The sequence below is a fragment of the Mirounga angustirostris genome, unplaced genomic scaffold (assembly GCF_029215605.1).
Source record: "Mirounga angustirostris isolate CCGP_5_RB_7025 unplaced genomic scaffold, mMirAng1.0.hap1 SCAF_4, whole genome shotgun sequence".
Classification (NCBI taxonomy): Eukaryota; Metazoa; Chordata; class Mammalia; order Carnivora; family Phocidae; genus Mirounga; species Mirounga angustirostris.
In genome coordinates, this window is record NW_026991712.1 from 61546965 (window position 1) to 61560965 (window position 14001).

General features: G+C 44.2%; 1 protein-coding gene across 12 annotated transcripts in view; it reads left to right on the plus strand.

The window, feature by feature from the left end:
* The first annotated feature begins 233 nt into the window (after positions 1-233).
* Positions 234-14001, plus strand: part of NCOA2 (nuclear receptor coactivator 2) — a 290419-nt gene continuing 276651 nt past the window's right edge. For 5 of the 12 annotated variants that reach the window (XM_054512572.2, XM_064588230.1, XM_064588231.1 and 2 more), the window contains exon 1: positions 437-718. The gene's annotated coding sequence lies outside the window, so the exon portion shown is untranslated. Of the gene's footprint in view, positions 401-436; positions 719-950; positions 1086-1113; positions 1247-1698; positions 2284-14001 lie in introns of those variants that run through there. The other 7 variants (XM_064588233.1, XM_064588234.1, XM_054512571.2 and 4 more) reach the window with 4 other exon arrangements.

Below are 14001 nucleotides of genomic sequence, written 5' to 3' on the forward strand. Positions count from 1 at the left end.
CGCCGGCGGGAGGCTCTTCCCCGGGCAAACCTGGCACTTGGCTGTCCCCGATCTTCGTCGGGGGCATCTTCCCCGCCGTCTGCAGCCCCAAGTACCCACTGCCTGCGCTCTGCAGCCCCGGCCAGTTCCATCCTCTCGCTTTCTTTTTTGGCACTGCCCTTTGCCCTCCCATGGAGTCATCTGTTTACTCTCCCTTCACTTGCAGTCACCCATAGGTCACCCTCCCTTTGCCACAGTCACCCATTTTGTCCCCTTTCCCTTCTCCCCCTCACTCTTCACCTCTCCCCGGGTCGCCTTCTCAGAGGACTCTGCCGACGGAGATGCTGCGGACCCCGCGGCCAGGGTCTGCTCCCCGGAGAACCCTCCGTCCACCTTTGCCCCCTCCCCGGGGGCGCGTGAGGCAAGTTTCCGCCCCGTCCTTTCCCCAGTGACAGGACTTGGCGGCGGCCACGGCCAGGGAGGCGGAGGGAGGGACGGCCTGGCTCCTGAGCCCCCTCCCCTCCTCGCGAGCTCGCGCGGTCTGTGTCTCTCTCCGCAAGTGCGGAGACGCGGAGGAGGAGGAGGAGGAGGGAGTTGGGGGAGGATCTCCATTGAAATAAACAACCAGGCAGCAGTTATTAACACGGGAACATGGCGGCCGCAGCCTCAGCCACAGCTTCGGCGGCGAAGGTCAGCGCCGACGGCAGCCGGCACCTGACGGCGTGACCGACCCGAGCCGGTAACCGCGCCTTCCCTGGGGGCCGCGAGGGCGGGCGGGAGGCGGGCGGCGGGCGGGGGGCGCCGCGTCCCCACCCCCGGCCGCGACTGCCCTTCCTGCGCCGAGCCCGGCGGAGCCGTGCGCCGCGGAGAGGGCTGTTTTTGTGTGCGGGGACCGCTGCTGGAGTGCGCGGAAAACGGGAGTTGCATCCCCGAGGCGCCGCGAAGCTGGGGAGTTGGGTCTTGGGGGGTGGGGAGGGCGGGAACCGGCGGGGAGACGCGGAGTCCCTGGGAGAGAAAGGAGGCGCTCCAGCGCTTTGCGAGAGCTCTGGAGACGAGTCCCGGAGCGCGAGGCGGGCGGAGGCTGCAGCCCGCGGCGCCGGCGAGAGGTGAGAACCGAGGCGCGGCGGGGAGGCCGGGGGCGCGGGCGCGGCTCCCGCCGGAGGAGCCAGGAGCCAGCCAGCCCGCCCGGTGCGGGGTCGGCGAGCACCGAGGCTCCTGTCCCCCTCGGGCGGAGAGAGGCTCAGACGGGAAGGTGAATCCTGAGAAGGTGCATTCTTTAATGGAAACGCGGAGCGACTGCAGCGGAGGGTGGGAGTCGGGCGAGGGGAGGCAGGACTCAGGAAGTGCTCGGGGGTGTGTGAAGGTGAAGCGCGATGTCAGGGGCGGCCGGCCGGGTGAGACGCTGGGAGGAGGGGATCGGCGGCCCGGCGGGCGGGCCGGGCCCGTGTCAGCGCCGGGGGCGGGGGGCGAGGGGCGCCGTGCGCCGCGGGCGGACGGGAAAGAGCTGCGGCGGGCGGGGCGGGCGGGGCGGGCGGCGCGCTCGGGCCGAGCAGGCCGGGCGGCGGTGGGGGCGGGGAGCCGGGGGCCGGACCGCGGCGGCGCCGAGCTGGGCTCGCCCCTGACTTAACTTTCTGGATGCGGGCATGTGTGCAGGAGGCGCGCTGGGGCCGGGGCTGGGGGCGGGAGGCGGTCCGGGAGGTTCCGGGTTGGCTCGCCAGCGCCCCCTTTTCTCTCCCCCTTCTCTCCGCCCCTGAAGGGACAGGCCCTCAGGGCCCCAGGCGGGAAGCGGGAGGGGCCCTCCCGGCTGACTCGCGACGGTCACGCCCCGGGCCCGAGGACGGTTCTCCTTCGGGCCTCTGGGGGCTGCTGAGTGAGGGGGCCGGGGTCGTCGCGGCGTGTTGGGGCTCCCCGTCCCCCGCCCCTCGTCCCTCCGGGGAGTCCCGGAGGCGCCTCTTCCGAGATCGGGGGTGGGTCGGTCCCTGGTTAGATGGTTCCTCCCTCTTCCCCCTCCCTCTAGTGGTTTCCGGGGCCTGCGGGACCGAGGGGCGGGAATCGGGGACCCGAGCCCCTTGCGCCGGCCCAGAGCTGGACCGGGCCTAACGCCTTCGGGGTCTGTCACTGGTAGGGGAAACTTTCCCAAACCGGGGACCAAGCCTGAACACCTCCTCCGCCACCTCGTCCTCTAATCCCACTCCCACTCCACCTCCTCCAACACCTTCCCCTCCCACCGACCCGAATCTCGCTGCGTGTGACTGATGGGGCAGTGAGCCAATCGAAGGCGGGGAGCTGACCTGCCGGGTGTCGGTAAGCCAATCGTGGGGACCGGAGGAAGGAAGGGGGCGGGGTTGCTTCCCGACCAGTTAGAGCAGAGTTGCACGCGGGGCGGGGGAGTCATGGAGACGCCGAGCTAGCCACTCTTGTCCATCCCTAGTCACCCGGTCCTTGGTCTGTGCGGTAGTGTCACTTATAGAGTCTCCCACCCAGGAGGCATGTAGTTTACGCGACATACTGTATTTTTCTTGGTACCACAAGAGACGTCGTTTTAGACACGACGAAGTCTAAAGCCACTTAGTATGTGGCAGTAACTCTCCGAGGCCCGTTTCTAAAATGGCATATATATTGTAGTGATCGTGTTCTGGACCTCAGCGACGGGTTTACGTGCAGAGGCTCATAGGAGTTATCAGTTTACCCCTACCTCACTTTCACTCAGCTACTCTAGGGTGGGGACAGTGAATTTGCAAGGGTTCTCTGAAAATGAAGGCATCGGGATAGTCTTACGTCAACTGATTATTGGGAGTGTAAAGCATCATTGTTTGTAATGGCTTCGCTGGTTCCTTGTTTAATTAGACCGCCAGTTCCCAAAGTGCACTTGGAAGTTCGGCATTTGGGATGATCTTAAAAAAAAAAAAAAAAGTCGTTTATGGTATGCGGTTTTTTTTTGTTTTTTTCTTTTTCTTGAGTAAACAAAATGAAGTTAGGAACCAAAGCATCACTGTTCGAAAAATAAAGCGTTGGTATTTAAGAAGCAAAGCTAGTCAAAGAATATTTGTCTACAGAAAAAAAAAAAAAGTCTAAAGTGTAGTTCGCTGGATTACTCCCACACAAAAGATTCTTAAAAAAATAGTTTTCTTCTTTAAACACACTGCTGAATTGTACAGTGTGTGAGTACTTTTCTGGTTTATGCAAGGTTAGGAGACATCTTTGGTTGTTTTATGTTGGTTGTTGGGTTCAGTACAGTGACTTTCTCAAGTCCTGACTTTTAAGAATAGGGAGGATAGGTCTTTGGTTCTCAATAAAGAGCACAGGTTGCTCCGCAGGCGTAAGCTCCTGTTCTTTGTTGGTGAGGTTTAGTGCACGCTGACAGCAGCAAGGATCCTTTTCCCAACTGGAATTTGTAAAATCTTTGGGAGTTCAAAGAATGAATCATGTTAAACTGAGAATGAATTCATTCATTTTGTCCTAAGTATCCCTTGAATTTAACTGATCTTGGGAGGCTTTTTTTTGGGGGGGGGGGTGTCTTATGTGCGTGGTATTTATCTATACTGCTTTCTCAAGCTTCTGTTAATATTTGGTTAGTATAAAAAAGAACTGAGGAACTGTAGTTTTAGGAAACAGTATTTACCACACTCTACAGATGTGTTGTTGTAATATACCATTCTCAAATTTATAATGTGAATTCTCAATTCAGTATAATTTTGAGTGTTTACGTAGACAAAATTGCATTTTGCTGTAGCCCTTTGGGTGTTATTTTAGTGATAAAATAATAAAAACTGTGGTGATAAAACATTTAGCTGCCAGAAGTGGGGAATATCATAAATTAAACAACATTCAAAATTTGACAGCACTGAAAACCCCCATCATTAGTTAATTTAGTTACTGATGGCCACTCTGACGTGTGCCCTTCTCTCTCTTTTGTATGTGTAAGAGCAACACATTATCTTACTTCATTCTCTACAACAATCCTTGAAAGTGTTCTCAGATTCTTGGTGGCAGAGAGTAGCAAGTCCTCTAAAGCCTGGCTGGGGGTTGTGGGGGGGGGAGAAAAAAACCTCTCAAGCATATGGAGACATCTAGAAAAAGATGTGCATCGTCAGCTGTGATTCCATTGTGTGCTCTCAGACTAGATCTGAGCCTTCTTCCTCCTGGGGATTTCAGTCTTAACAGAGGAGTTCTTTGACTTTTAGATGTCAGGGTACTGAAACAAGGTAGAAAGAAGCTCCCTAATTATGAATTTTATATTTTTTAGATACTTTGGCTCTAATTTTAACCTTTTATTGGCTAAATATAATTTATATGACTTTTGTTCACTGTTAGAGGAACATTTCACTGGAAATGTAAAATGTAAGGATCGGAGGGGGACTTGGGCTGTGGTATGAGTGTATAAAGGGGTAATGCTCCTTGGTTGGCTTTATCTATAGCTATATCTTATTAAAGCTTTCTAAGCCTCACAATCAAGGACCTGTGAGCAGTGCTTTCATTACACACCCTATATTTAAGGATTCAGTACCTTAGCTGTTTCAAATCACATCAGGTTGAAATGTGACCCATAAGTTGACAGCTTGAATTTCTGAGAAAAAAAAATGTTTGTGTTGTATTGGGTTTAAAAGCAATTCTTTTAAGCAGTCTTAGGATGTTAGGTAGCAAAAAAAAAAGTCTCTAAACAATTTTTCTAGAAGGTCAGTTTTCTGAAATGCACAGTGTGTTCTTATTTGATATTTTGACCGCTGTTATGTCGTTGAAATTATATTTAAAAGCCTAATTAATGCTTAGCTATTTTTATGGCAAAACTGCTATTTAAGAAATTACTGGCTTCTCAGTATTCTGTGTTTATAGTTTTGTTTGGTAATTTATGTTATTACATGCTCTATCAATTTTAAATTAAGAGAAGAGGAGGGAGAAAGAAAATAAGTTACTGCTTTAAGGTATTGGTCTTTTATTGCAGTAAATCTTAAAATCAGTGGAAATTAGTATCTTTTCCTCTAATGAAATAATCAGACTCTATTTACATACCAATGATGAAAGCCATTCAAAGGAAAACAGAACAAAACCTTCAGTTTCTTATACTCAAACCTGAAGCTCATTTTACTTCTGTGACTTGCTTTCTTTTTTTTTTTTTTTAAGATTTTATTTATTTATTTGAGAGAGAGAATGAGAGAGAGAGAGAGCATGAGAGTGGGGAGGGTCAGAGGGAGCCCGACGCGGGACTCGATCCTGGAAGTCCAGGATCATGACCTGAGCCGAAGGCAGTCGCTTAACCAACTGAGCCACCCAGGCGCCCCTGTGACTTGCTTTCTAAACAAAAAAAATATTCTTAGCGTTTAAGTGTTTGTTTCCTTTTTTTGTTTTAGATCTAGAAGGGTTTATGAATTGCAAACTGTAGAAATAATGTGTTATGTCATGTTACTTTTAGAGTCTATTAAAAGTGATGTCTGGAAAAGCTATAAAATAGAATTTTAGGTCATAGACCCTCAATTCAGACGGTATAAAGAAACTCGTACTTTATGGATTCTAGGTACTAATTTCTAAATAGAGGTGAGATTGTGACTTCTGTGAATATTTTAGAAGCTGGTTTAGTTTTCCTAGCTGTTGTAAAACTGAGGCAAAACGTTATGAAAAGAACTGGAAATCTTAAAGGTAAACTTGTGTTTGAAGGTAACTGAAATGAAAGGACTAGGTGATCTGTAGGTAGATCACGATGCTCTTGGCTTTTAGGGCAAAGATTTTATGTCTATCCTATGAAATGTTCATCAGTAACGACATTTCTGGCTTCCAGTAGCTTATGATGACATAATGCAACTGTGGAAAAATTGATTCCAGGACAATTGTAAGTTGGTTCCCTAGTTGGAAATTTCTAGAGGAGAATTAAGTAAGCAGGGTACCTATGAGGATGTTTTATTTAGCTGCTTTTCAGGCTTTTGGATGTAGAATCTTAACTTTAAGAGAGAGAGGAAAACTGCTTGTAGGTAGAAGTTATTGGCAACTCGTTAAAGGTTCTGAAAGAAAAAAACAACTTTTAATTTTAAGTATCAATTGATAGATACATGAAGAATTGAAGTTAGCAGGTTAAATCTAGTAGAATTTATGCCTTACAGGCAGCTAATTATGAACTGTTAAGAGTTCCCCATGGGTAACTTAAATCCCACATTGGGCTTTTTAGATCTTGTCTTTGCATTCTTGCCTCATTTAACCATTGTTTCATTCATTTGTTCATTATTCATTTGATGAGTATCTGAGTATCCTAGCATTGGCAGTGTACTTTGATAGTGGAAACCATCTTTTACGAATCCTGTGATTTTATGGGGAATCCAGAGTGGGTGATTTGTTTGGTGGAGGAGAAGGTGGAAAGGTACATGTTCACCTTAATTTTCAATTTGCTTGGATATTAATGATTTGGTTTTTTGGTGTGTGTAATTTTAATTATATATTGTCAAAAAATTTTGCTTTGATTTGGGTTTGAGCTTTTTTTCCCCCCCGAAAATAGGATTAGGTTTATAGTAAGTTGTTAAATGTCCGCTTAACTGATTAGCTTACAATCAAATACTTTTCCTTTAATGGAGGTATGAATATTTATAATTAGTGTTGTTTTATATTCTCTGGAATCATGTCGTGTGTGTGGTCAGCATGGCAGTCTTTAGCTGGTCAAAGGTATTAGGGCAACTAGTCAGGGACCTCCCAGTTCTGTGGAGAGTGTGCCTTGTCGCTACTCTAAAGCTACATACTCTGGGCCTTCACAGCCGAAGTTTCTAAAGGGTGGAAAACTCCCTTGTGCAGCCTCTCACAGGTGTTCTTCTATGATTATTAGTTTTTCTAGATTTAACTCATTCTTGCTCTTGACTGAAATGTATGTATTGGGAAAGTAACGACAATGCACCGTAAATGATAATAGCAGCTCTCCCTGAGTGCCAGCAACCTGGTTAGGGGCTTTTTGAGGTGCGTTTCATTCTTTCTTTTTTTGCCACAGCCCTGTAAAATAGAGGTTACCTCATTTTTCAGAAGATGAAGCTTAAGAGAGATTAAGTCCTTATGCCTATGAGCAAAACTTCCGGGGGGAGAGGGGGATTACCCTTGACCAGTGAGGGCGAGGAAACAAATCGTAAGTATCAGAGGTAATGGTGAGTCTGAGAATGTCTTCCTTTTAGGAATCTGATAAAGAACATGTTTTCAGGCCTTTTATAAGGCTGTCAGTGTTGGTGTTTAGTCCATGAAAGGGAGAGAGATTTGCGTGGTTCCAGTCCTGCAAATCATGCCAGCAGGTGTGTAGCAAAGCCTTGCATCAAGGCAGGCCTATACCTGGGCAGGTGTTACTTATCTTAAGATCTACAAATAGTCTCTGGCTTTTTAGTCATCAGCCCATTGTTTAACAATTCTTAAATTGCAGGATTCTTTTAATTTTCAAAAAATAAGAATGGTAATGGATGAAGTAAAAACAAGTAACATTTACTGGGTGTTTACTCAGAACCTGGTGCAGGGTTCAGGCGCCCTTATTGTATACTCTGTGTGTTTCTCCCTGTAACACACAGGTGGGTGGTGGGTGTTATCATTCCTATTACGTAGTTCATGAAGTGGGGGCACAGAACTGTCAAGTTAACTTGCCCAGGGTCACACAGCCAGACTACTGGAGAAGAATTCGAATCCAGGCAAACATTGCCCCTTAGCCCTGTCCCCTTAATGTGTATTCTGCTAGCTGGTGGGCTGTGCTTCTTTCAGTGTCAGGTGGTGGTGTCTTATCAAGTGCTTTGTGGAGGTAACACAGATCAGTAATTCTCCACTTGGGAAGAGGAAAGGGGTAGGAGTATATTTTGAGAAAGCCCATCCAGGTTGCCTGTTTCTCACAAGAAAAAGCTAAGAAAATAAGCTCAAGAAAACTTGATTGTGGGGGCTAGGGAGAAAATAGATTGGGAGCACTACAGGGGGTGTAGGTTTAGAAGGGATGAAACACTGATACAGATATTTGGCTTCTTTCTTTACAATATATTTAATTCTAGTATGTTTAACTATTAGGTGGTGATTGTGGGATGCATGTTTTACAGATTTTGTGCAATCTCTGTGGCGTGGATGACTTGGTGTTGAGATCTTGTAGTCTTAAAAGAAGGCTGATAATATATGCAGTCATCTGACTTGTGCTCTGCTATTTGTGGAATTCTTCTGTCTGCTTGATTGTTTGCAGGGAGCGAGGAGAGCTTTCAGGGAACTCTTCCACCTATGCACGTGCGGGGAGCAGCATACGCTGCTTTCAGCGTTCCAGCTCCCAGGGACTGAAGGCTTGTTGTCGTGGATGAAAATATAATGCATGATACTTTCTGTTACTCATTTACTGTGTCCATGTGAAATGTGATCCCATATATTCCAAGGCTTAGCTTGCGGAGTGTGAGTGAGTTCTGGAAGTTCCTGTTGTTGCTGACTGACCTCTGCCCATTGAAGTAGCCGTCTAAATGACGATTGTCTTTTCTAGCAGATTATTTCTGCTTACAAAATCAGCTTATTAATCAAACATGAAGTGACTTCCCTTGCCTTTGGTGGTACAGTAGCATTTGTAAGACTATTTAATATTAAATTATCTTAAAATTTTAATTCTATTGTTAATATGCTTACTGATGAAAAACTTTCAATTATTGTCAAAATGTAAATTAAAAAATGGAGTTGCATATCTTATAGGAACCTTTGTTTTTACCTGAGTCATTTCTAGAGTCAAACTAAAGGGGGAATTTAGATTGCTACATGGATAACAAACTTTTAGGGGCATCCGGTTGGCTCAGTCAGTAGATCATGTGACTCGATCTTGGGGTCATGAGTTCGAGCCCCATGTTGGGCATAGAGATTACTTAAAACAAACTAAAAATACATTTTGAATGCGCCTGTGTATATTTTAAAACTAGAATTATTCATAACTGTGTTTATCAGGTAAATTACCTCTGGTTATTGTTGGAACATAGGTGGTGAATTCTTTCACATATACTTTTAGATTCCTAAATAAGGAATATGGAAATCTCTTGCTAAAAATCTCAATGTCAAGAGTATGAAGTTCTGTGAATATTAATAATGTTTCTTGAAATTACAGAAGTTGGGGGCGCCTGGGTGGCTCAGTTGGTTAAGCGACTGCCTTCAGCTCAGGTCATGATCCCAGGGTCCTGGGATCGAATCCCACATTGGGCTCCCTGCTCGGCGGGAAGCCTGCTTCTCCCTCTCCCACTCCCCCTGCTTGTGTTCCCTCTCTCGCTGTGTCTCTCTCTGTCAAATAAATAAAATAAAATCTTTAAAAAAAAAAAAAAAGAAATTACAGAAGTTGGTTATTTCATTGTTATGGAGACAGGCAGTAGGGGCTCGTGGGTGTTTGAGGTGATTGTGTTGTCCTGTCCTGGCCACCTTGTGTCTGCAGCCTGTGGTGGATATGGTGTTAGGTGTGCTGTGCACCGAGGCTCAGCTTCTGTGTGGCTCGGTACTTTGAAGTGAGGATGGGCTGGTAAATAATGGCACAACTTTGGACTGCTTCAGTTTGGGAATAAATCTTTGTAGACTTTTCTCCTCTGCCTCCTTTTCTCCTTCTTCCTTGGCTTTCTCACTTTTTTTTCTTAAAGATGGAAGGTAGCTGGTAGTGAAAGGAACACAATCAAGATTATGGAGGAAGTCTGTTACTATCATTAAGTATTTCATGTATGATCATGATCTTTGGTTTCCCTCTTTAACAAACAGATTGGCTCTGCTAACAGCACTTAGGGAAGAAGCTAGCTATTTGTTAAGTAAGCCATTAGGTTGAAAACAGATCACTTAACAGGCACAGTGTAGTAGTAATTGGCTGATTTGTTGTTGGAAGTTAGTCGGTTGCTGGACAACATTGTGGTCCAGCACACTGGGGGGCTGAGCTTCTGTTGTCTAATAGGATTGAGTATTACATGCCCTAGTTTTTTTGTTTTTTTTTTTTAAGATTTTATTTATTTATTTGTCAAAGACAGATATGGGGGGCGGGGGGGGCGGGAGCCGCAGAGGGAGAAGCAGGCTCCCTGCTGAGCAAGGAGCCGGATGTGGGACTCGATCCCAGGACCCTGGGATCATGACCTGAGCCAAAGGCAGATGCTTTATTGACTGAGCCACCCAGGCATCCCACATTCCTTAGTTTTTATGTATTTTATTTCTTGCCTGTTTAAGAATATTGTTACAAACTCTGTAGTGTTAGATGTCTTGAAAGTGTTCATTAGGTTCAAGTGGTCCAAATGGTGTAAATTGGAAATAGACAATTTAAGATTGATGGAAATTGTAACCAAATTCCTAAAGCCTTGGGAATACCTGCCTGCCTCTTTGGAGTTTCTGGTAGTGTATTGTATTTTCAATTTCTGGAATTCTATTTTGAGTCTTATCTGTAGTGTTCCTATTGCTGTTTTAAGTAGTAATATCTTGATTCCTTAAGACTCTTCTGTAAAAGTGTAATATAAAAATATTTATCCCATTAAAAATGTTTTAATGTATCAGAGCACCACTACAGTGGATTTTAATAAATGAAAGACTTTAAGCAATTACACACAAAAATGACATATTCATTGTGAACTGAACATATTGTCAGTGACAGTTGATAGTAACAAAAGTCAACAAAATGTCTGGACATTGAAGGATATTAGAAAACAGAATTGGAGCATTATCCTTCTCTGGTTAAAGGATGCTCACATAATAGCATTCTTGTAATCATTGGTGATCTTACTGTAGTAGTAAATATTTCCACTTTGAGAAAAGACATTGAGGAGAATAGGAGATAAAGGGAACCCCAGATTTTCCACTCGAGGCGAGCAAAGCCTTGACAGGAAGGAACTGGGTCTGGATACCTCTGGCTTGGCCTTGAGTGCCTGTGGTAGGACCAGTGAGCTGGGCCTCCTGCAGAGGTCAGGACTCCACTAGAAGAACCCCCTCCCCTTCTCACTATCACTGGGAGCAGCTGCTGACCCTGTGGCAGGGAGGGAAGGGAGAGCCTGTGGTAGATGGAGCATGGGGTGAGTCCCAGGGGACTGGGGTCCCAGATGCTCACCTGCAAAATTGTTGTTTGCCTATGGATTTCCTACCAGGAGCTGGCTGGCTCTCACGTATAACATCTTCTGATCTGTAGCCGTAATTCGGGCAGTGCTGATGGCCTCTTCCCTTCAGGTACCACTGAGCCCCACAGCCCTTCTACCCCCATGCTCTGTGAGGTGAGAAGTGAGGGGATTCTTCCACACAAGAGCAGATAAAGACCGGTGGTAAGGCAAGGGAAGACCTTCAAGGGCTTGTGATTTTCAGAGGCTGAGCACCTTTACCTGGCTTGGCCCTCAGAGGAGTGAGGAAGCCAGCATCTTCTCACCAAGGGATAGAGTTTTTCTGGCTCTGGGTGCCCTTTTCCATTCTCTTCTTGAGAAGTTTCCCATTGAGGTTCAGGTGTCTCCCACAGTCTCACTGTAGATTTTTCCTGAACCTGCCTCAGTTGTTCAGAGCTGTTTACAGTCTTGGAGAAAGAGATCAAGTGTATATTGGGGAGGGGGGAGAAGGAAAGGCACTCAGAAAGAAATTGGAGTGGCCTGGAGAGGAGTTGCTGTGTTGAATCTAGGCTAAAAAGGTTAGCACCATGCAGATGGAAGATAGCAATGCAATAGAGTAGCCTGGATTAAAATCTATAAATTAATGAAGGTGTATATAGAATAAATCCAGGGTAGCAGGTACATGCCTTTGCAGCTTTAAGGACCTACTACTAGTTTATCAACTTGATCATACTGAGGAGTTAACTTATAGTTCTTGTTATTTTAAATGGAATAGGCTTTTTATACAAACTGTTTTTGAAAGTTGAGAGAGATAAATGGTGGATTAGTTCCTAATAGCAGTGAAACAAGTTAGAATTTTTGATACAAATTCTTTGGAGTTTAATATCAAGGAGGAAAAACTAAACTAAAATGCTTTGAATAATCAAGCATTAAAATTTGTCTGTCTATTGTGTTCAGTAAAGACGCTTAAAAATGACTGTATGCATTGGTTTATCTGAATGAAAGGACATTTTAGGTGTTTTCTTATCGGTTTGCTAAAGATTGAGTAGTAAAGATGTAGTATATATGTGTATATATTTTATTTATTCATTCATTCATTCTTTGTCCCCCTCCTCCAAAATAGTATTACAGAACAGCTTAAAGGCTTTCATTTTTAAACTGTATTTGGACTGATTTAACAGATTCTTCTTCGGCACTGTAAGTCATTAATAGACTGATCTTCCCCAAATATCCTTTTTATAATAATACAAGTCCCCACTCATCACAGAATGACATTCCCAAATGCTTACTAGATAGGTCTGTCACAAACCCATTTTTTCCCTATTTCTACTCTTTATGCGAGCCTTTGTACCGTTAGTCTGTTCTTCCTGGCCTTGACCATACAAGTTCATGCTCTTTGATTTGCCTCGAGAAAACTAATGAGTTATTCTAAAATTTAGGAAGCAACCCTTTGATATAAAACTCAATTTATTGGAAGTTTATATTATTGATCTTAGTTAATAGCGAAGTCTATGATCAAAACAAAAAGTACACATAGAGTCCAACAGTATTCAAAGGTTATTAGTAAAGATGCTTATTACATTGGTTACAGATTTTACAAAGAAATACAGAAGTCCACTTACCTTCAAAACAAACAATAAAGACTAAAATTTTGGGCTTTGTTGCTTCCGTAAAACTGAACATTTTTTATACTGAGACTTATTATCTTTTCCCCTGCAGGATATTTTGACACTATGGTGAGAAGAGGGATTAATAATCTCAGTTTATAGTGGGAAGAGGAAAAAAAAGGTAAAGAAAACCTTGGGGAAATTCAGTAGTTCTGGAAAGGTAATAAAACAAAACCAAACAGAAAGAAAAGTATACCAGGGTTGGCACTTAAATACTTCCATTGAAGAAGTGATAAAAAAGAGAATGAAAGCGGCACTTGAAGGGCTGATGTCTCAATAGATAAATAATGGAATTCTACAACTATCCAAAGAGCAAAGCCTTATAGCACACACATTAATATATACTTGTGACAACACCTATAAAAATATTCTCAACCTTCTTCCCAAATCTCTACTTAAACAGTAATTCTCTATTTTGTGGGATCATTTTATTTGCAGAGTAATTCGGAAAGCTCTCTGTCTGTCAGCTATTTACATTCTGTCACCAGCCAATTATATATTAAAGTAGTAGAAACAGTGTACAGCTCAGGTGGAAAAGCAGGTTGGTGCTTTGTGATGTGCACGGTCATATATATCTCTTTTCCTTAGCTCCTGTGATGCTGCAATAATGTGGTAGAACAAGTGGCTAAATAAGAACTATTTCAATGCTGTATGTGATCTTCTTTCTCCCTCTTCGTGTGTGTGTGTGTGTGTGTGTGTATGATGAACTATTTGAAAGTAAGTTACAGATGACCCTTTATCCATAAAGCACATTGCCTTAAAATAAAGGCATAATTTTATAGAATCGTATATAATATGAATAGGACTATTAAACCCAAGAAAACTAATGTCAGCTATCAACTCTCTAATCAGTTTTCCCAGTTGTCCCCAAACTGTTACAGTTTTGGGTTTTAAACCAGCAGCTAATCAAGTTCACTCATTGCGTTTGGTTCTGTAGTCTCTTTTAGTATGAAACATTGCCCCTAGTTTTGCTTGTTTGCTTTTTGTTTTTTAGACATTTTTAAGGTTTTTTTAATTAAAAAATTTAATTGTGGCAAAATACTTATAATATTTACCATCTTACTCAGTTTTTAAATGTATAGTTTCGTAGTGCATTCACATTATTGTGCAGCCGGTCTTTTCAGTGTTAAGACTTCAGTTTGTCTAGGGGAGCCTGGCTGGCTCAGACTGAAGAGCATGGGACTCTTGATCTCAGGATTGTGAATTCGAGCCCCATGTTGGCTGTTGAAATCACTTAAATAAATAAATTAATTAATTAATTAATAATAAAAAGACTTCAGCTTCTCCCGAAGTGTTAGGAAAATTAAATTGTTGGGGTGCCTGGCTGGCTCAGTTGGTGGAGCCTGCGACTCCCAATCTCA